Consider the following 23,957-nt stretch of genomic DNA (forward strand, 5'->3'; position numbering starts at 1 on the left):
AATCTTGGAGAGTATTTGCCAAAGTGGCTAAATTATCCAAGTCGAGCTGAACAAGTATCTTTCTTACAAAAGTTTTCAGCTTGATGCCCCTTGAGGTGTTGTATATTTTACATGCCTCATTACAAAACCATCTCTAAAAAATGCAATAGCAAATTTCTACCAGTAAGCTCCATGTAAAACTTTGATAAAGTTCCTCTATTAAGTACCAGTCTCCTGACTCAACACACAGGTATACCTCAGAGATATTGCAGGGTTGGTTTTAAACAGCTGCAATAACGTGACTCTCACAATAAAACATCTCACACAAATTCTTAGGATTCACAGTGCATATAAAAGTTATATTTACAACCTACTGTAATCTATTAAGTGTGCAATAGCATTATGTATAAAAAAGTACATACCTTAATTTAAAAATACTTTATTGATAAAACGCTAATAATTACATGAGACGTTAGTAAGTCATAATTTTTCTGCTAATGGAGAGTCTTGCCTCGATGTTGATTGCTGTTGATGAATCAGGGTGGTGGTTGCTGAAGATGAGGTGGTTGTGGCAATTTCGTAAAATAAGACATCAGTGAAGTTTGCCATATCAATTGACTCTTCCTTTCATGAAAGATTTCTCTGTAGCTTGCTATACTGTTTGATAGTATTTTACTCACAGTAGCACTTCTTTCTAAATTGAAGTCAATCCTCTCAAACCCTGTTGCTGTCTTATTAACTAGGTTTATACAGTATTCTAAATCCTTTGTTGTCATTTCAACAATTGTCACAGCATCTTCACTAGGAGTAGAGTTCATCTCAAGAAACCACTTTCTCTGCTCATTCGTAAGAAGCAACTCCTCTTCCATAAAAGTTTGATCATGAGATTGCAGCATTTCAGTCATATCTTCAGGTTCTACTTCCAGTCTAGTTCTTCTGCTACTTCTGATACATCTGCAGCTACTTCCCCCACTATGTCTTGAGCCCCTCAAGTCATCCATAAATGTTAAATGACCTCATAAACATTAGAGGAATCACTATCTAAGGCAGCTATCGCCTTATGGAATGCCTTTCTTAAATAATAGGATTTGAAAATAAAAGTTACTCCTTGATCCTTGGAAGCAGAATGGATGTTGTGTTAGTGGGCATGAAAACATTAATCTTCTTGCACATTTCCATCGAGCTCTTGGGTGACTCGATGCATTGTCAATGAGCAGTAATATTTTAAAAGAAATTTTTTTTTTTCCTAGGCATTAGTTATCAACATTGGGCTTAAAATATTCAGTTAACCATGCTGTAAAGAGATAGGTTGTTGTCCAGGGTTTGTTATTCCATTTATAGAGCACAGGCAGAGAATATGTAGAATAATTCTGAAGGTCCTTAGGATTTTCACAATGGGAAATGAGCAATGGCTTCAACTTAAAGTCACCAGCTGCATTCGCTCCTAACAGGAGAGTCAGTCTGTCATTGAATGCTTTGAAAACAGGCATTGACTTTCTAGCTGTGAAATTCCTAGATAGAATCTCCTTCCAATAGAATATTGTTTCATGTACACTGAAAACCTGTTGTTTAGTGTGGCACTTTCATCAATGATCTTAGCCAGATCTTCTGAATAACTTGTTGCATCTTCAATGTTAGCACTTGCTGCTTCACCTTGCACTTTTACGATATGGAGAAGCCTTCTATCCTCAAACCTCACAGATCAATCTCTGCTAGCTTCGAACTTTGCTTCTGCAGCTTCCTCACTTTTCTCAGCCTTCACAGACTTCAAGAAAGTTGTGACCTAGCTCTGGATTAGGCTTTGGTTTAAAGCAATGTTGTGGTTAGTTTAATCTATCCAGACCACTCAAATTTTCTCCATATGGTCAATAAGCCAGTTTCACATTCTTATCATTCTTGTATCCACTGGAGTAGCACTTATAATTTCCTTCAAGATATTCTCCTTTGCATTCACAACTTGGCTAATTGGCACAAGAGGCCTAGCTTTCATCCTATCTCAACTTTTGACATGTCTTCCTTACTAAGCTTAATCATTTTCAGCTTTTGACTTAAAGCGAGAAATGTGTAACTCTTCCTTTCACTTGAACACTTAGAGACAATTGTAGGGTTATTAATTGGCATAGTTTTAATATTGTTGTATCTCAGTGAATAGGAAAACCCTAGGAAGGGATAGAGGTAGAGGAGTGGTTACTCAGTGGATCAGCCAGAACACATACAACAGATATTGATTAAATTTACCATCTCATATTGGTGTGTTTTGTGGTGCCCCAAAATAATTACAATAGTAATATCAAAGATCGCTGTTATAAGTCACCATGATCATATAATAAAAATGAAAAAGTTGGAAATATTGTCAGAATTACCAAAATGTGACACAGACAAAGTGAGCATGTGCTATTGGAAAAAATGGCACTGATAGATTTGCTTAATGTAGGGTTCACACACAAGGCTTCGTTTTTTAAAAAAATAACATCGGTGGGGTGCGGTGGCTCACGCCCGTAATCCCAGCACTTTGGGAGGTTGAAGTGGGTGGATAATTTGAGGCCAGGAGTTTGAGACCAGCCTGGCCAACGTGGCAAAACCCTGCATCTACTAAACATACAAAAAAAAAAAAATTAGCTGGGCATGGTAGCGGGCAATTTTAGTCCCAGCTACTCGAGAGGCTGAGGCAGGAGAATCGCTTGAACCCGGGAGACAGAGGTTGCAGTGAGCCGAGATCATGCACTTCAGCCTTGGAAACAGAGTGAGACTCTGTCTCAAAGAATAAAAAAAAAAAAGAAAAAGAAAAATCTGCAAAGTGCAATAAAATGAGGTATGCCTGTAAATAAAATTCAAACTTATGAAGACAAAAAATCTTAAAGACAAGAAATATCCCAAATACTAGTCTATTTTTTCAGGTTAAAGCAGATTCTAAGTCACTGATGAAGAAAACTGCTCCAGTGGTTTTTCCCTTGTTTTTTTTTTTTTTTTTTTTTCTTTTTACAGTCTCACTCTGTCACCGAAGCTGGGGTGCAGTGGCATGATCTCAGCTCACTGCTACCTCCGCCTCCCTGGCTCAAGCAGTTCTCCTGCCTCAGGAGACTCCCAAGTAGCTGGGACTAGAGGTGCCTGCCACCATGCCCTGCTAATTTTGCATATGTATAGTAGAGACAGAGTTTCAACACGACGGCCAGGCTGATCTCGAACTCCTGGCCTCAAGTAATCTGCCTGCCTCGACCTCCCAAAGTGCTGAGATTACAAGCATGAGCCACCGTACCTAGCCCCTCCAACACCTTTGATGCTGAAAGATCTGTGCACAGTAGATGAAACTTCATCCAGATTATGATTGACTAACAAGGAAGATACAAGAGCTCAGGTTGGAGTATCCAAAGAAAATGTGATTGAGATATAGATATAGATATAGATAGATATAGATATAGATGCATCTCAGCCATAAAAGGGAACCAAATAATGGCATTTGCAGTAACCTGGATGGAGTCGGAGACCATTATTGTAAGTGAAGTAAGTCACAAATGTTAAACCAAATATCTTCTCTTCTCACTTGTAAGTGAGAACTAAGCCAGAAGGTCACAAAGGTATAAGAATAATATAATGGACTTTGGAGATTCATAGGGAAATGTGGGAGGGTAGTGAGGGATAAAAGACTACACATAGGGTACAGTGTATACTTCTCAGGTAATGGGTGCACCAAAATCTCAGAAATCACCACTAAAGGACTTATGCATATATCCAAACACCATCTGTTCTCCGAAAACGATTGAAATAAACTTTAAAAAATAATAATAAGTACTCTTTTATTAACCACATGTGGTCAAGGTGAGATGAAATATGAGGCAAAAAAGCAGCACTGTAATGCTATGTTCATTGTTATTTTTAAAGAACAATAAAATTACATTTTTTATTTACCTGAAAACTATTGTTCAGAGAACCTGCCGGCGTTCAAGCTTGACTAGTTTAAATAAAAATAACAATATCAAACATTCTTATGTTAAAAGGTCATTGTGCCATTTTAAGTGAGTACATGTATACTTCATTTTATTGTGTTTTGCTTTATTGTGCTTAGCAGATGCTGAATGTATGTTTACACACCCACACACACTATAAGTAGATACATTTAAAATGTGTCCTGTGAAAAGCAGTTCTGGGTGTGAAGGGGTTGGAGGGAAGCAGGATAAAGTAATGACTTAGAAAGTTTTCTATCAATCACATAAACCTTCCATTAATTCTCTGAATACCTGCTCAGTTTTTCTGTAACTCTTCTGAGAGTACATTTACTTCTACTTTAAATGTTTTTTTTTTTCAAATTATTTAGAAACTAAGATCTCCAACTGTTTTTACAGTGGATCCTTCAGGTTCCGGGGATTTCACCAATAGCAGTGAAAGCCTACTTCTGCTAATTTTGACTGTTCCTCAGCATTTGTCCAGAAGCTTAAAAAGAAGCAGGCTTACTTTCAGTGCCATCTATCACAGCTGCAGAATTATATCATGACATGTCAAAATAACGACTCTGAAGCCTTCCAAATCTTCCAAGAAAGAAGTAAGTTTTTAACAAGTACATTTGATAGTCTCATAATATTTTGAAAATTAAAAATCGTATCTGGCAGGTGTGATTGAGCATGATATTAAAAGAGAACATCATGACATTTTTCAATTACTCAAGAGAAAGTAGCATTTTCCACCTATACCCATTATATCTGGGATCATCTTGGCTTTCAAAAATGGTGAGCAGTATCCTTGTAATTAAAACATAAAGGATGACTTAATGACAATTTTAAGTATCTATGCAAAAAACAGCATTAACTGGTGTGGAATCTTCTTTGCTATTAAAGCTTACAGACACTTTCTAATATGTCGTATAAACATTTTTGCATTATTTTTTAAAATTAAAACACGATTTGTTAATGTTTTACAACTAAAGCCATACATAAGGGATTTCCTGGCCAAAAATAAAAATAGTAGTGCATTTTCTAAACATCACATGCTCATTGTAGAGATTTTGGAAAACAAAATTAAGGAAAAAATAAAAATTATCTGCACTTTCACTTTCCAAAGATAGCTATTCTCAATATTCTAGTACATTTTATTTCAATTTTTAAAAACTTTTTGTTTTGTAAGAACATTACTTACAGAAAAGTTATAAAATAGAAAAATACAGTTGCTTTAATGGTCAAAACCAAGAAGTTAACATTGGTACAATACTATTAATTAAATTACAGACATTATTCAAATTTCATCAATTTTTCTTTTAATGTTATGTTTATGTTCCAGAGTCCTAGTCAGGATCTCACATCTCATTTAGTTGTGATGTCTTTATGGTTTCCTCTGATCTGTTACATCAGATACAACAGACACTTCTGAAGAGTCCTGGTCAGCTATTTTGTAGAATTTCCATCAATTTGGTTCTGTTTGATGTTTCTCATGATTAGATCGAGATTATGCATTTTTGGCAAGAATACTACAGAAGTGATGTGCCCCTCTCAGTGTATCATGTCAATATATGTATATCATGTATGATGTCAATATATCTAACTATTGGTTATGTTGACCTGGATCACTTTCTAAAAGTGGTATCTCCCAGTTTTCTCTACTCTAAAGTTACTGTATTTCTTTTTTAATTAATAAATATTTTGTAAGAGTTACTTTCAAATGCAAATATTATTTCTCCTCAAACTTTTACCCAACAATTTCAGTATTCATTAATGGTGTTCTAATGGTGATTTTCTATTTCCCTCATTCCTTCTTTACTCATTAATTGGAATCTTTTTCTAAAGAAGAGCTGCCTCTTCTCCTACATTTATGTATCTACTCAAATACTTATCTTTATCACTATGGCACCACAGATATTTATTTTATTCTATGGATTATAATCCAATTATATTTTTTCCGTTTGTAAATTTTTCTAGCTTTGGGCATTGGGATCTTTTCCATTTGGCTCCTGTGCCCTTTCAACATGCCCTGTTCTTTTCTGAGCACTGTCGTACTTCCTGCTGCTGCATGGGGCTAAAGTCTTATCTTGTATATTTTCTGTGCCAGCCCTGGAATCAACTATAGCTCCAAGGAGTTCTGGTTCCTTTTATTAGATAATGGTATTAGAAACAAAAATCTGGGTGAGAGGTGTGCTTACTACTAACAGAATGTCACTACTTTTAGTACCTGTCAGTGAACATGGTTTTAGAATACGTATATTATAGTGGTTATTGTATACACATATGTCTAAGTTTATGTCTGTATTTATCTTTAAAAATGATGAATTCATATTGATATCTACAATTCCAATCCAATACTACAGGGTTTATTCTAGCTATCCCTTTTCTTATATATAACTTCTTTCTATTATAGACAAAGAGAAAACTGACTCTCATTGTCTTCAATATATACATGTATTTTTTTCAACCCTAGCATACAAAGAAAATAGCTTCTGAAATATGAATCTGTATCCATTTGGGAACAAATTTACTAAGGAAAGTATATTATTTGTGTGCAATTCTTTTTGTCTTTAGCCTCATGCTATTCAATCAAAATATTGCTTTCCAAAATAACTTAGGTTAGTTCTTCTTTTACACCTCCTGTAGTGTTCTGTTACTCATTTTTAATACAGTTAGATACATTTGCTACAGTTTCTATTCTATTTGGGGTTCTTCCCAGGCCTGGCGCATTTTAAAACCTTTATGTAGCATATAATTCAGTATTTGTATGTAGTGTCCGTGTTCAGATTCCTTTGTGTTTCAGCCTTCTAATCACAGGGCCCAGAGGCCGGGTGTTGAGGTATACGTGGGAAGCCTATAGACCTGTCTTATCTCTCTTTCTGTGTTCTTGCCCCATGATCAGTAGTCACCAGGTTTTTAAAATGTATGGTTGGTATGCATACACATTTTTTTTTCTGAGTTCTTTATACAATAGTTCAAGTAATTAACATGGAAAATCTATTTCATGAAAACTTCTCCAGAGTTTGTTTCCCCAGAGCTAAATTCTGGTGGATGGGAATAATATACACTTTGTAGTTCAAAAAGTTCAGGGAACTGAGGATCCCAAAACCTTCCTAGATACAGCTGAAGTTTTGAGCCTTTACTTTAGTCATCAGGTAGCAATGTAGTAAATATGATTCAAGAATGACTGTTCAATTCTGCTCAACAGCTATAGGAGATCTAAAATGCCAGGCTTTTGCTTAGTAGTAAGACTGCAGAATCCTTAAAGAACTCCAAACTCTCTTGTTCCATACTGTGGACAATCTTTCATCCCACATGTGAAGTTTTGACATCTGTGGCAGCCATGACTGAATGTAACCCAGGACTTCTTTTTGATATCTGTTAACTATACTTCAAATATCTGTATAACCAAATAATTCATTGATCTTAAAAGAAAAGAGTCTCAGATTTTCCTGTTCTCCTTTGTATTCCTGATACTCTTTAATTTTGGAGCAAAATTTCTAGTTTTACAGTTGAAAAGACTAAATAATTCAGCCAGTTTACAGCTTCAAAAATAAATGATATGCGGAACATAAGGCTGTCTTGCGGTAGTAGAGTAATAGAATCTTCCCACTGAAATGTACAGTTTCCTCCATTGAATTGTGAAGGGCAGATGGTAGAAGAAAAAAAAAAGATAAGAGTGATGCTGTCTACCCACTTTTTTTCCCTAAGGAAAGTGTTGAAGATGTTTCAAAAATAATAGGAAACAAATATTCAATTTTATCTCCATGCAGGGATTCTTATTTTAGATGAGTAGGAAATGGCTTTCTATCAAAAATAATAGGAAAAAATAATATTCGATTTTATCTCCATGCAGGGATTCTTATTTTATATTAGTAGGAAATGGCTTTCTACCACTCTGAAAAGTCTCTTCTTGGCCAAACATCAAAGTCTGGAGCCAGAGATGTAAGCAGAAATGGGGCAGAAAGAGCTCACATGTTGAATCAATCAGCCTTGATTTGAATCAACCTTCCATCAATTACCAACTAAGTGACTTTAAAAAAGTCACTTAATCTCTCTGGCTTTCTATTTCCCCATCTGGAAAGTAACACATACCTCACAGGTTGTTATTAGGAACAAATAAAAAATTTGTGTTAAGATGGGTGGCACATAATAGGTTTTCTATAAATGTTAATTGAATCAGAAAATAGCCTTGGTTCAACATATTTTGCCTTTAAGCCAACGACAATGATAGCATTTCGTGCATATTGGTTTCATTGCCTGACTACTTAGGCAATGTTATTGAACTTACAGTGTTGTGACATTGTTACACAGGAGAAGCAAACGTTGTCTCTGATGGATGGCAGCTCACACTCTGGAGCTAACATTTCATATACACTCACAGATGAAAGGAATGACTTGCTAATGTCTATAGCAAAATTCTGGCCAAATATTTGATGTCGAATGTTATTCTCCAGGTGGGAAGGAGCACAATCTTAGCTTGACACCTCAAATAAAGCCCCTTTTTAAGAAAAAACAAATTCTCCTTAGGGAATTTTCTCAAGAATGCTGCTTTTTTCATATCCAGTGGCTTTCTTTTTTTTTAAAGCTTGCAGTTCCTGGAAAAAGCTGTACAATATCAAAAAGCATTTCATTTAATAAGGCATTTATCTGCACCTTTAAAAGTCAGATTACTTCATGGAAACTTACCATATGATTTAAACTTTCTTAGTTAAATCTCATTAGTAATGAATCCATATCATTAATACAATTTCATGTGTATTACCTTAAACTGTAATATAATAACTATGTAATTTATTATGTAGACTGAGACACTTTGGAGAGTGAAAGTGGGCTTTATTAATTATTATCCTGAGGTCATAATGTGAGCATAAGTGGGGCCACATAGGGACAGTCTTGGACAAAAAATGTTTACTAGGCCTACTACTGACACCTAAGAGGACTGCTCACAAGGTACTGTGAAAGGAAGTAGGGCTGTTTAGATTCAGCAGAAGCATATTGTGATTATTTTTCTTCCTGAATTGAGAGATTTGCATGCCACTTTCATTTCAGCATTAACTGTTATTCCAAGAAAAACTCTGTGGACTTAAATTGTCCTCAAATTTTAAGGCAGGAACAGAATTCCTGCATTGATGGCATGGACTTGGATTTATTACTTGCTAATGCATTAACAACAGTAAGTCAATTTATGACTGTTAGATTTGAGCTTCATTGTATGGTACCTGTTTCACCAAAAAGGGCACATTGCTTTTAGCAAGATATGTAGCTAAAAGGGATGTCTGGGCTTTTAAATGAAGTGTGAAGGGAAACAAAGGTGCCTATTTATATATTATATTCTGTAGGTATTTCTGCTTAAGTATTATTTATGGTATATACAGTATATATTTTAATCTATTGAATTTATGTTAGGTGCAGTAGAAGTTGTTTTAATACACTGCAATATTTTCTGTCAGGCAATTTGCTTAATAACATAATAACATAAATTACAATCTTCAGTACTTGCTATTATAAGTAATTCACAGCTACTTAAAACTTTTGATAATAGCATGTCCCCCTATTCAGGGACCAGGCAAGATATATTTATTTCATCTGTGTCTGTCTTTTCCAAGATTTCTATGTTCATTCTGACAATTCACCATCTAGCTACATCTTCCAGCTAGTATATTACTAACACTCTGAAATATTTAAAGAAAAAACTAAATGGTTGAATTAAAATACAAATCTAATTAGTAAGTTTGAGTTGTTTTTGGATTAAAACCAGATTCTATGTAATATTTAACACATTTATTCCCAATTACATTTGTAAACACATTTTCTCTTTATATAATTAATTCATTTTATAATCCAAATAATATTTTTAAACTATTTACTATGGAGCACTATTCCCATTTTTGGGATGTCAATGTAAGATGTGCCTCGTCTCAAAGAGTTGACTCTAATACTTTCATTATTTAGAACAAGGCAACAGAGTAAGAATTATCACTATATATTTGCATTATATGTGCTCAGGGTTCAGAAAAAAATGTGTAAAATATGCAAATTCTAAAATTATTTTGAAGTCTAGCTACTTAAAAGGTCAAATAAGTGTTTTCTTCTCGAGAGCTAACGGAGATGGAGAAAAATCCACCAAACAAAGAGGTGCAATTTGGCCCTGCATTCATTAGCTTCTCCACACACTGTCACCTACCCAGACAAGAGGAGATACTTACCCAATGTTCCAGGGGCTACCTGAATGAGTACATTTCCCAAAGAGGCAACCCTGTTTTCTGCTAGTATTTAATTATTTCTTTTTCTCCCCTCTATTAAACAAAGGTCTTGGTGAATATTCTTTGTAAAATCCACTTATTTCCCTCTTTCATGAATGTTAGATTGTACAAAATTTTACTGCAGAGTAAAATATCTTTAATGCAAATACTCTAATGTAACACATTTTGTATGAAGTATTGTGAATTTAGGTATTTCATTTACAAAGAGCCACTGACAAAAAACACTTAGCAATTGATACTCTCTCTGTGAAGACCAAAAAAGGCATATAGAAATTCATCAAATTAACAAATATTTGGGTAATTATGACTTATCCAAGATTGATTTCAAATAGTATACATTGTTTTCTGCAATTCAATTTTGAAATTTATAGCTAAATTCAATGAGACCAAGTAGGGCATTTGAAATCATCATAAACCAGGTGAGAAAAGAACAAATTGTCATTTCCAGAATCTTGAAGAATCAAGGATAAAGAGACTAAAAATTAAACATATGAATAATTCAAATAGCCACAAATAAAGAATATAGAAATATATGCTGTGTGAGATTGCATTGACTGTTGTAAACTGAAATAAGTACAAAAATACTTACATGAAGCCAGCATGTGCTCAGGTGAATATCTTATGGATTATAATTTGGGTTTCTTCTGCTTTTCCAAAAAAAAAAAAAAAGCAGGTCATAAATGAATCTTTCTCTCCTAGGGGCAAAGTCCAGCATCTATGTCTCCTTCTTGATTATTCATATCCACCAGCATACAGTAGAAAAATATGAGTTTACTTGTTAGATTGATAGTTTGAGAGTGACTACCAAGTTACAATTGTTTACTAGACAGGGAGCATTCTTTAAGGAAGCAACACTTTCCCCAGGGAAGCCAGATCCTTCCCAAAGCTGTTCATTGTTGGACTACCCTGCTACAAAAGAATCACATATTTCTTCTGTCTGTGTTATTAACAAATTGATAAATGAACTCAAAAGTCAGAGAGTGATAAAACAGAAATTTCATTAAAACTGGATTAGAGCATTTCCTTTGACCCAAGAATAAAAATGTGCCTCTCATTCTTCCTCCTCTCACTCCTCACTTTTCACCCAGTGAAGGGCAAAGTCATTGGGCAACCAGTGACACAAGCATTTCACATCTTAATCTGCCTATTGCAAGCCAATAGTTTTCGTTCTTTTGCTATCACACCAATTAGATAAATTAGATAACCAATTAGGTAAATCATGCCGTTAGAGAAAAGTAGCTGTTTCTATCTCACCCTTCACAGAAGAGCGAAGTCACTGGTGAATGGATGGGGAAGAATGTGAGAAGAAAAGATGGTCAAATTCATAGACATTGAAAAGAACACAGATCCCCTAAAATATGTATAATACTCATAAGAATCAAAAACTTCTTCAATTGCATTTGTCTATGTTGTACTCATCTCCACCTTCTTTGAAATTTATATATATGTGTGTGTGTGTATAAGTGTATATACCTTCTCTGAACTTTATATAAGTTCTCCCTCCTTGATAATAGATTATAAATCTCAAAAGAAAGACAGTGTAGTGTGACAAAAGCATGTGGGCTTTAGATCCTGAGATAATTGGGTGCACATACCAGTTCTGCAACTTACCAGGTATGTAAGTCCTCGGCTAAGTTACATTTGAGGCTCTGTCTTTTCATCTATAAAATGGGCCTAACTCTGAGGATTATTATAAAGCATACAAATAATGATGCACACAAAACATGTATTGAATAGCCCTTTAGACACATTGATGTTCATGTTTTTCCCACAGAAGAAGGCATTTGTTATCTATTTTGAACTCTGCACAAATCATGATCTTCTGCACATTGTTAAGAATGTCAAATGACTTAATGAATATTAAGTTCCTACTTCCCTGCCTTGATAAGTCACTACAAATTAGACAATACTTTTGTATGTATGGTTTTGAAATATTTATACAGTTTGGTGTTTGGATATTCTTGTCTGGTAAATTAGAAAAAATCTACTTTTAAAATCAGGTGTATTTCTCTAAGACAATGCCAACGCTTTTGCAATTCTTTCTAAAAATAATTGAAGACTTATTAATAAATTATATTTGGTTAGTTATGTTTGCTAATGTTTAGAAATTGCATAAATCATCAAGAGAGTGATTACGCTAAATTTGAAGTGGAGGTGGTAGGAGTAGCATGGAGGAAGTGAGCTCATAACCAAGTTGAAATGTTTATGAAATGAATGTGCTCATTATTATGTTAAGAAAGTGGAAGGATAAAATGGGATGTCATTTTAACATCCCACATGAAACAAACAATTGATTTAATATATTATGGTTAGAATGTGTCAAATGAGTTTCTGCCAGAAGTAAATTTGGTTGTTTCCTTTATGGGCAAAGAAACACACTCAATGGAAATGCCCATTGTTACTTTGGGTTTTCAAAATACATGTGATAACTGCAGAGATGTCACAAATAGAACTGGATTCTATTATTCTGATGGTTTATATAATAAATTATATGGAATTACATTTACTGAAGTGAGAAATGCAGTACTTAATCATATATGAATAACGGAGCCATTTTTATCCTCTAGTACAAAATATTTTTTAAGAAATTGTTAAAGATTTCAAAATAGACACTTTGAATTCTTAATAGACTTCATAATATAAAACTCATTTCAGCCTTTCAAAATAGATATAAAATCTAGTTTTAGTTTGTTAACAATTATAAAGACAAAAAACCTGTCATTTACATATTCTAAATGTTTCCTTTGAGTCTTATTAATTCTTAGATCTCTTCCTATGAGAATTGATCCCAGTAATATCACATGATGCAGGAATTTCACAACTAAAGTTGATGGCTCTATATTAAGGGTTTCTCAATAGTGAGGTAGTTAAATACAATATGGTATATTCTTGTAGTATGAGGATTACCACTATTATAAATAACTGTGACCACCAAACCACATCGGATCAATTAGAAGAAAAGTGTTACCAGACTGTGAATACCTAATGTAATGTTGAGTGAGTAAGGAGCAGGAGACTCTTTAAGAGATTATGAAGACGGGATGGAAATCTAAAGCATTCCAGAAGTTGGCATATTGTTTGAGAATATAGATATGTATTCATTAAAAGTACCTTACACAATTGTATGAACCATTCTTCCTATTACTAAGAAGTAACAAACAGAATTACCATAGGAGGAATTGCTACCATAGTGGAATGGCAGTGAATGAAAAATAGTTTCCATTGCTTAAAGCTTCCTAATTCATAGGCATATTCTTTGTAAGTCTGTATATATTACCCTTACAATGTCCATACAAAATGGAACATGGTTAAAAAGAGCATATTTAGAAGCATAAGAAACATCTCATTTAGGATGCTTTAGACTAAAACAGAAGAACCAACTCCAGATGGTCCAAATATAACCCAAAGCCCAGAGGTAGAAAAGTCCCAGGGAAGGTTGATTCAGTGGTCCAAGGATGCTACCAAAAATTCTTTTTTTTTCCCCCATATTGCTAAACTGCCAATCCTTTGGGTTGATATCCAGATAACTCTATCATACAAATATACCCTCAAGAAGTCTGAACAAACTAATTGTGACATTCCTAAAAGGAACTAAAGGACTAGAAGATAATATATTCCCCTATCTCCCACCAAAAAAAAGAGGAATTTTTCCTGGTACCTCCGTCAGACTTTTAAGTGACATTGGCTAGAATTGCATTATGTGCTTATTTCTAAAACAAGCCCTAGAAAAGGAAATGGCATGACCTTCATTTGCTTAAAAGAATCAAGATTTGCCCCCTGCAAGTAAAGAGAGCTCTATGATAGAAGCAATATATACATACCAGGTTTTAATTCCATTTAAATATTGTTCAAATTCATTAAAAGTATTTCATGCATGAACCAAAATTTGCATTTTCAGAACAAAAACATGCATCTATCAGTTTATATTCTTTCATTGTTTTAAATGTTAAATATAAATAAAAACTCAAAGCAATCACTACTTGGAAGAGAAGAGGGATGATATGAAGAGTTGAGAAGCATCCCATTCTGTCTTCTTTTTTTACTTGGGACCAATCAGTCAGTTCTCCATAGGAGAGATGTGGATTCTTTGTAAATATCAGAATCATATCAGTAATTTTAGTGATTCCAGGTAGCTTAAGTGACTTCTTAAGCTCAGTGACCACCATTAATATTCCCCTGTTGGCTATTTTGACCCTGTTCACTTTTAAAAAATGGTTTCCTTTTTGCTAATCATAAGATGAGTACTTAGTCAGTGATGGCTGAGGAAGTCAGAGTGGTGGGAGCAGTCTACTCCAGGTACAGACTTAAGAGAACACATGGTTTGTAAAAAATTTAAAAGCAATAAGAAAACTAAGTAAAGGTCTATCTTGTTTTCCTATCACTATCCACCAGAAATATTTTAAATGTTGGTAATAAAGTACTTCTCTTAGAAGTAATTCTTTATTGATTTCATTTCTAAATTGCTTTGGTTACTGCTGAGTTTCAATAATATATTTTAAGCTTCAAATTAGCATATTTTTATTACTTATACTTTTATAAATATTGTATTTTACACAAAAATTAATGCAGAGAACTCCCAGTTGGACAACCAGCTCCAGACTCCACAGACACCAGGACACACACTCTATTCAAGTATCTGTTTGCGATGGTTCAGAAGTTTTCAAGCTTGCTTTGGGTACAAATTGTATTTCCAACACTTCTAGCCCTATATATTCCTGTCAATGATATTATACTTATAAATACAAACATGTCCTTATTATGGATGAAGAAATAGATTAATTAACATTGTATAGATTATATATTAGCTATGATATTATACATCATCATAAAAATGAAGAAATAGGACTTGAGCTTTTTTCCAATTTTGCCACTGTTAAATTAAAGTCACTTGAATCTTTGTCTTTGGGAACTAGCATTCACAAAATGGTGAATACTAACTCTTATCCTGATTTGCTACAAGAAACTAGTCTAGAATGAGCAGTATAATTATTAGCATTACACTCTTTCTATGCTTCACACACTACAGAAGTTTCCAGAATCTTCATCTTCAAGTCTGTAATTCCTCAAAGTACATGGATCAACATTTAGGCTTCTGGAGGCCAGAAATGAACGAGGCAGTGCAAAAATGACCATAATTCACAGTCAACCAGCCAACATGTGTAGCTCCGGGCACGTGTTATTATATTCACTGGATGTTAACAGGATTTCTAGTTAGATTGAGAGATGAGAAACTCTTTAAAAACCTCATTCTCTTTGGTAGAATGATTTGTTTTCCTTTGGATAGATACTCAGTAATGGGATTGCTGGGCTGAGTGGTAGTTCTGTTTTAAATTAGTTGAGAGATCTCCAAACTGACTTCCATAGTGGCAGAACTAATTTACATTCCTACCAACTATGTATAAGTGTTCTCTTTTCTCTGCAGCCTCGCCAGCATATGTTATTTTTTGACTTTTTAGTAATAGCCATTTTGACTGATGTGCAATCTCATGGTATCTCATTGTGGTTTTGCTTTGCATTTGTCCAGTAATTACTGATTATGAGCATTTTTTTTATATGTTTCTTGGCCGCTTGAATGGCTTCTTTGGAGAAGTGTCTGTTCACATCTTTTACCCACCTTTTAATTGGGTTATTTGTTTTTTTGCATATCGATTTAAGTTCCTTAAAGATCCTGGAAGTTACCTGCACTCATATGTTCATCGCAGTGCTATTCACAATAACAAGGACATGGAATCAACTGAGGTGCCCTTCAACAGTGGACTGGATAAAGAAAATGTGGTACATATATGCCATGGAATATTACATAGCCATAAAAAAGAATGAAATCATATCCTTTGCAGCAACATGCATGCAGCTGGAGGTCATACTTCTAATCGAATTAATGCAGGAACAGAAAACCAAATACTGCATGTTCTTACTTATAAGTGGGAGCTAAACACTGAGTGCACATAGACATAAAAATCAGAACAACAGGCACTGTAGAAGAGGGAAGGGAGGAAGGAAGGTATGGGTTGAAAAACTAGCTATTGGGTACTATGCTCACTACTTGGGTGAGAAATTCATATCCCAAACCTCAGCATCATGCAATATAACCATGTAACAAATCCACACATGTAACCCCTGAATCTAAAATAAAAGTTGAAATTGTTTTTATTTTTGTATTATTTATTTTCATTTTTATTTTTATTTACTTATTTTTTGACATAGAGTCTCGCTCTGCCACCCAGGCTAGAGTGCAGTGGTGTGACCTCCTGGTATTCATGCTCTTATGTGATTTCTTCCCTTGGGTGTAGGTGAGAACTTGACTTGTTTCTAACCAAGAGACTCTGGCAAAAATATTGGGGTATATGTGATTACATGATTATGTTTCATAAGACTGTAACCTTTCTGAAGATTGTAACCCATCTCCTTTGCTGGCTTGGAAGAAACATGATGTGAGGCATCATATGGGGAGGGCCATGTAGCCTTAAGCGGAGGGCAGCCTCCTATTGACAGCCAGCTGGAAACAGGCCCTCGATCTCACTGGCACAAGGAAGTAAATTCTACTAACAACCACATGAGGTTAGAAGTAGATCGTTTGCCAGTCAAGCCTGCAACCCCAGAAACATCTTGATTGAGTTTTTGTGAGACCCAGTGGCAAAAGACCCAGATAAGCTGTGCCTGGACTCCTCATCCATAGAAACTGTGAGATAGTAAACATGTGTTGTTTTTAGTCACTAAGTTTGTGGTAAGATTGTTACACATCAATAGGAAACAAATGCAATCACTCATTATTGCAGTTTGCTGAAAAATATTACAGTCTTACTTCATAAAATATACTTGACTATATATAAAGTACATTTATATATTATATATTATATATAAAGTATATTTATATATTGTATATAATAATATTATTATATAATAATATTACAGTCTTACTTTATAAAATATACTTGACTATATATACTTTATATAATATATAATATAAAATATACATATAATATACATTAACATATAAATAACATATAAATATATAATATATACATATAATATATATTTTATCTTAATAATAAATTTATAAATTTATATAAATTATTGTATAAATTTTATATAAAATTATAAATTTATATATATTAGATTATTATATATGTTATTTATATGTTAAAGTATATTATATATAACATACTATATATTATATATTATATAATTATATATGTATTATAATATATATTATATTATATATTATTCTATAGAATAGATATATATGATATATAATTATTGTATATAATATATAATGCATAAATATAATATATTATACATTATATATAAAATATATGTAAAATATATAATGTATAATATATATAAAATATAATATATAATATATTATATCATCTATAATATATAATATATTATATCATCTATAATATATAATATATTATATCATCTATAACATAGAATATATTATATCATCTATAAAATAGAATATATTATATCATAATATATTATATATTATATCATATATAATATATAATATATCATATATTATATATAAAATATTATATGATATATTATACATTATATCTATAATATATGATATATTACATCTAATATAGATATATGATATATTATAGATAAATATATGATATATTATAGATAAAATATATCATATATAATAGATATAATATATCATATATAATACATATAATATATATAATACATATAATATATAAAATATATAAATATATAAATATATAATATAAAAATAAATATAAATAAATATATATGTAAACATATAAATAACATATAATATATATTATTATATATTATATATGTTACATATAAAATATATTATATATCATATATAAAATATATTATATAATATATAAAATATATAATATATTATATAATATATAAAATATATTATATAATATACAAAATATATAATATATATAAAATGTTATATAATATACAAAATATATAATATATATAAAATGTTATATAATATATAAAATATATAATATATAAAATATAAAATATATTATATAATATATAAAATATATTATATAATATATAAAATATATAATATAATATATAAAATATATTATATAATATATAAAAATATAAAATATAAAATATATAATATATAAAATATATTATATATTGTATACAATATATAATATATAAAATATATTATATATTGTATACAATATATAATATATAAAATATATTATATAATGTATAAAATATATTATATAAAATATATTATATAATATATAAAATATATTTTATATAATATATAAAATATATTATATATTATATATAAAATATATTATATTATATATAAAATATATTATATAATATATAAAATATATTACATTATATATATAATATATAAAATATATTACATTATATATATAATATATATTATATATAAAATATATTATATAATATACAAAATATATTACATTATATATAATATATATTATATATAAAATATATTATATATTATATATAAAATATGTATAATATATAAAGTATATATAATATACTTTAACATATAAATAAATATATAATATATAATATATAATAATATATAATATAATACATATAAAATAATGTATAAATATACTTTTATACTTTATATATTATATAAATATATTTCTATAATATATATTACATTAATATATTAATAGAATATATTTTATAGAAATATATTTCTATAATATATATTCTATTAATATATTTCTATAATATATTAATATAATATATAAATATATAATATAAATATAATAATATAATATTTATAATATATAAAGATAATAATATAATATTTATAATATATAAAGATAATAATATAATATTTATAATATATAAAGATAATAATATAATATTTATAATATATAAAGATAATATAATATTTATAATATATAAATATAATAATATAATATTTATAATATATAATATAATAATATAATATTTATAATATATAATATAATAATATAATATTTATAATATATAAATATAATAATATAATATTTATAATATATAAATATAATAATATAATATTTATAATATATAAATATAATAATATAATATTTATAATATATAAATATAATAATATAATATTTATAATATATAAATATAATAATATAATATTTATAATATATAAATATAATAATATAATATTTATAATATATAAATATAATAATATAATATTTATAATATATAAATATACTTTATATATAATATATAATATAAAAATTACTTTACTATAGAAAATATACTATTTACTTTATAAATATAATGGCCCCTCCAGTTGCTGCTACCAGAAGGAAATTGCTGCTTGCACATGTCAATCTTTGTGCAGCTTCCCTTCCTTCATTTCTCTGAGTCAAACCAGTCCCTCCAGCTATAACTCCATTCCTATACTCTCTGCTGCAAACAGGGCTATAGCTTATGCATATTTTCCTTTACGCATATTTTGGCATTGAGGGATCATGCCTGTTTTTTAGATTCACTGAAAATGAAGTTTAATTATTTTGTTGTTCAGTTTTTAATCTCTCCTTGTTGCTTTTGGATGATTCCAGGAAGAGAGCGAAAAATACTGACATAAATAGTCATATTCATCCTGGAGGTTCAGACCTGCATTATGAGATGACTGCTCTGGCAACCCTGTGGAGAGTAAATGAAAGGGAGCCCAGTAACCCTGGCTAAACCAATTAGGAAGATGCTGCAGTGGTACAGGTGGTAGACAACAGTCGTCTAGACCAGCATAGAATCTGTAAAATCAGAATTGTAGTCAAAGGGGAAATGAGTAAGATAGTTTGGCTTAGGTGTCTGATCTGCATCACACTCCAATCGGCATCTCATATTACCACTGTCATATACTTGAAACAATGATTCCTGGAATTTTCCATCAACTCCAGCTGTTATTGTATGCAAATTGTTATTTTCTCATTGCCAATAAGTACTTACCATCAGTTATATTAGTACTAGGCTAAAATATAAATGAAATAGTAAATGAAATGCTTGCAAGCTATGATTCTCAGACTTTTCAACCAGTGACACAAAAAACAAATTTTGAAACACGCCAACAGGAAAATCTGCTCTTGCTGTCACTACTGCTATTATTACCATTACTAATACTTATGCACATATGTTTCAAATGCCAGTGAAGCCACATGGTTTATAGTTAACAGTAGATGCAATGGAAAGAAATAGGGTTGAGAGTAAATGCTCACTCCTGTCTTCAAGCACATGATTGTCTGCTCAATAGATCTCCCTTTCCTAATGCTCACTCCTGTCTTCAAGCACAGGATTGTCTGCTCAATAGATCTCCCTTTCACTTTTGTGTGAGGCGAAGGGTGCAGCACACTTATGGAGGCCCTGCCTCATCTTCTGTTTCACATTCAGAACATAAATGAAATTAGGCATCTGTCTAAATTTATCACATTTGTAATTTTTCAGAGTTTCGTTTACATTTAAGTACACTTACTGCATTCTTCTAGGGTGAATCTTGACTTGATTTATGAAATACATTATTCCTTTTGTTTCAAAACAGAGAAATTTTACGTATTGAACTACCAAAGGGATGTTAAGATATATTTATTGTATTAGTCTGTTCTCACGCTGCTAATAAATACATACCAAAGACTAGTTAATTTACAAAGGAAAGAGGTTTAATTGAATCACAGTTCCACATAGCTGGGGAGGCCTCAAAATCATGGCAGAAGGCAAAGGAGAAACAAAGGCATGGCTTACATGGCAGCAGGCAAGAGAGAGCTTGTACAGGGGAACTGCCACTTATAAAACCATCAGATATCCTGAGACTAATTAACTACCACGAGAACAGTATGGGGGAAACTGCCCCCATGATTCAATTACTTCCCACTGGGTCCCTTCCACGACATGTGGGAATTATGGGGGGGTACAATTTAATATGAGATTTGGGTGGAGATATAGCCAAACCATATCATTTATTCTTAATTATTTATCTTTGAAAAACGTTGGAAGAATTAACACAAGTTACCAAACAAGATTCAGAAACAGTCTCTGAAGCAATGATCTTTTGGTGGCAAAAGAGGGGTGCAAATGTGGCAGCCATGTTGCTATTGAAGAGCTGAAAACTGACTGTCCAGGGCTAAAGTCAACAGGTGATTCCAATTCAACCCAGTGGATGATTTCTTCTATGTGCTAAAATTAGGACAGCCTAGCTTTCTCTTCCTCTCTCTCTTTCACATTTTGTTTGTCTAAAACTGTTATCCCTGCAACAATTTCCACCACAGCAGTAAAGGACACTAGCATGCAAGTGGAGAGGAGAAAATCAGCAGAAGATAGGACTAAAATGTGAAAGAGACAGCCTGGAGAGCATTTTAGTTCCTGGTTTTCATCTTTACCTGCCTTTGGTATCCTATGGCATATCTGTTTTAGTAATTTTCTGCTTAGCTTAAGCTATTTCAAGTTGCTTTCTCTCAGTTGTTACTGAAACAGTCCTAACTAGCATAATCTCCAAGTCATACCCACTGGCACAAGAAAGCGTGGACCGATTGCCAGTATTTTTTTCATACCCTAACACTGGTATAACTGTAGTTTCCCCAGAGTGCCTGAGATCATACCTCTGGGGGGAAATGGACATAACGCGGGACTCTGCCTTTTGCCTTCTTCTCATTTAACTTTCTTAGTAGTTGCTGTGCCAGTCCAGGATCCCCTAGGCCTACCATATTCTGCAGTTGGCTCAGGCTTGGTTCATTTATTAAAACTGTCTTGCTTTCTGTCCTTGCCTAGCTGAAGTTATTTTTGCTACTTTGCCTAGAGGAAGGGAGAAAGAAGCCGATGGGCAGAAAAATTAGGAAAAGTTAGAAAGTGCGGAGAATGGAAGATGTAAGAAAAGTAAATGATAAAAAGGGAAGGAATGCCAAAGCAACCAGAAAGGGTGGGGTTAGAAATAAAGAAGGAAAATAGGAGGAAGTTGATAAGAAAAGTGAATAAAGTAAATAAGATGAAAGAATATGCAAAAAACCATATCTACTTGAAAGATATTAAACTGAATTTTCATTACACCTTCCTCTTCCAGCTTCCCTTTTTCTCCAATATTTCGGTGAAAAGATGTTGTTCCTTACTCACCCTTTTATCTCTGTAGGTGTTTACACCTTCTTTACCTTTCCTAAATATGGTCACCCCAGCCCTTCTCTCTAGTCCATGGTCCTCAACCCTGACTGAATATTAGAGTCTCCTGAGAAATACTGAAAAATATGACATCTGGGCTCCCCATAAGACCACTTATATCAAAATCTTTAGGAGTATGACCCAGCATTAATATTTTTAAAAGCTACCCAGCTAAGTTTCAACACACTTCCTGCTTTCAGTGATCAGAACCATATAGTAAAAGTTCTCTTAATATTACATTTATTTTGCCTCAAATTTCTTTAGGTGTTGTCACCTTTTTTTCTCTGTGGTCTTGGAGGAAAACTGTCCCATCTTCTTTGGAAGACGGTACCTCTACGTCTACTCCTGATTCCACGACCCATGCCTCCATCTGCAAACTTGCTATATTATTACTATTCTTTCTCATTTTATCTTCTCCCATCCTTGGCTGAAAAACTGCTTTTCATTAAGGAAAACTTCTCTTTACTTCCTCTGTAGGTATCAGTTCTGTTTCTTCTTTATCTTGACCACTAAATTTCTTCTTCCTATATTCTCACATATTGTTTTCATAATTCATGTTTCATTTGAGACTTCATGTCCAACTGCAGTGACACTGTTCACTCAAGACCACTGGTGACTCCCCAGGGTTCAGATGCTGTGACTCATTCCAGTCCTGGTTCACACCATTCTTTCTGCATTATTTGACAGTGCCGCCCTTCTCGTCCTCCTGATACTGTGTCCTAGCTCTCTCATCTTGGGTGAAAATGTTCCCTCTGCCTCTCTGTACCAGTCTCCCAAAGTTCACTCATATTTCAAATCTCATTTCAGACTTCTTATGCATGAAACTCTTGTATTTTAGAATTAACCTATACTCATATTAACAGTAATCCCTCCCTTTATAATTAATCATTTTAGGTATTCTAAATATTGCCTTAGAAACACTTACATCTCGTTTGGTAACAAAACTTTGGGAAAAAAATGCCATAAAGTCAAGAGGTCTGGGAGAAGCATTTGGATGTGAAGAGTAAGGAAGGAGTAGGGGTCAATGGTGGTTCCTAGGTGTCTAGCTTGAACAGATGACCTTTGACAAGAAGCATGTTAGGGGAGCAAGCAATAAAAATAATTACATTTTATGGCGTGCTGTATGAGATATAGCTGTGTACCATAGGCATGCACTCGTAAGAGTGACGAAGACATAAGTTTTTGTTGTAGTTGGGGCCATGCAAGTCAATTTCTCTATTTAAAGCATTCAAAGTAAGAAAAGGTCAAGGATAAAAGTCTGCAAACCAGTATTTGAGAATCAGACAAAAGAAGAGATTCCAACTTCCTATTTAGATAAAACTCATATAATGGATAAAATCAAATGCTTTGAAATATTTGATACCATGTTGATAGATTACAACATTCATTATATGTATCTTATATACAAAGCAGGGCACTGCATCATGAAATTAAATCAATCTAGCAGGAGCTGCATTCCTCAGGGATTCACTCTAGTGTCCCTACCACCATCCCATCCCCAAGAATCTTCACCTTGTGGCTCTGCCTGTGAAATTTGAAGTTTTCTATTTCATCCAATGGAAGCTAGAATTTGTAAATATTTGGTTCTGTCTCTTAGGCCATTAAGCTCAAGGATAGCAAGTACTAGGAGCATGAAGCACCT

The sequence above is a fragment of the Pongo abelii genome, chromosome 6, assembly GCF_028885655.2.
Source record: "Pongo abelii isolate AG06213 chromosome 6, NHGRI_mPonAbe1-v2.0_pri, whole genome shotgun sequence".
Taxonomy (NCBI): Eukaryota; Metazoa; Chordata; class Mammalia; order Primates; family Hominidae; genus Pongo; species Pongo abelii.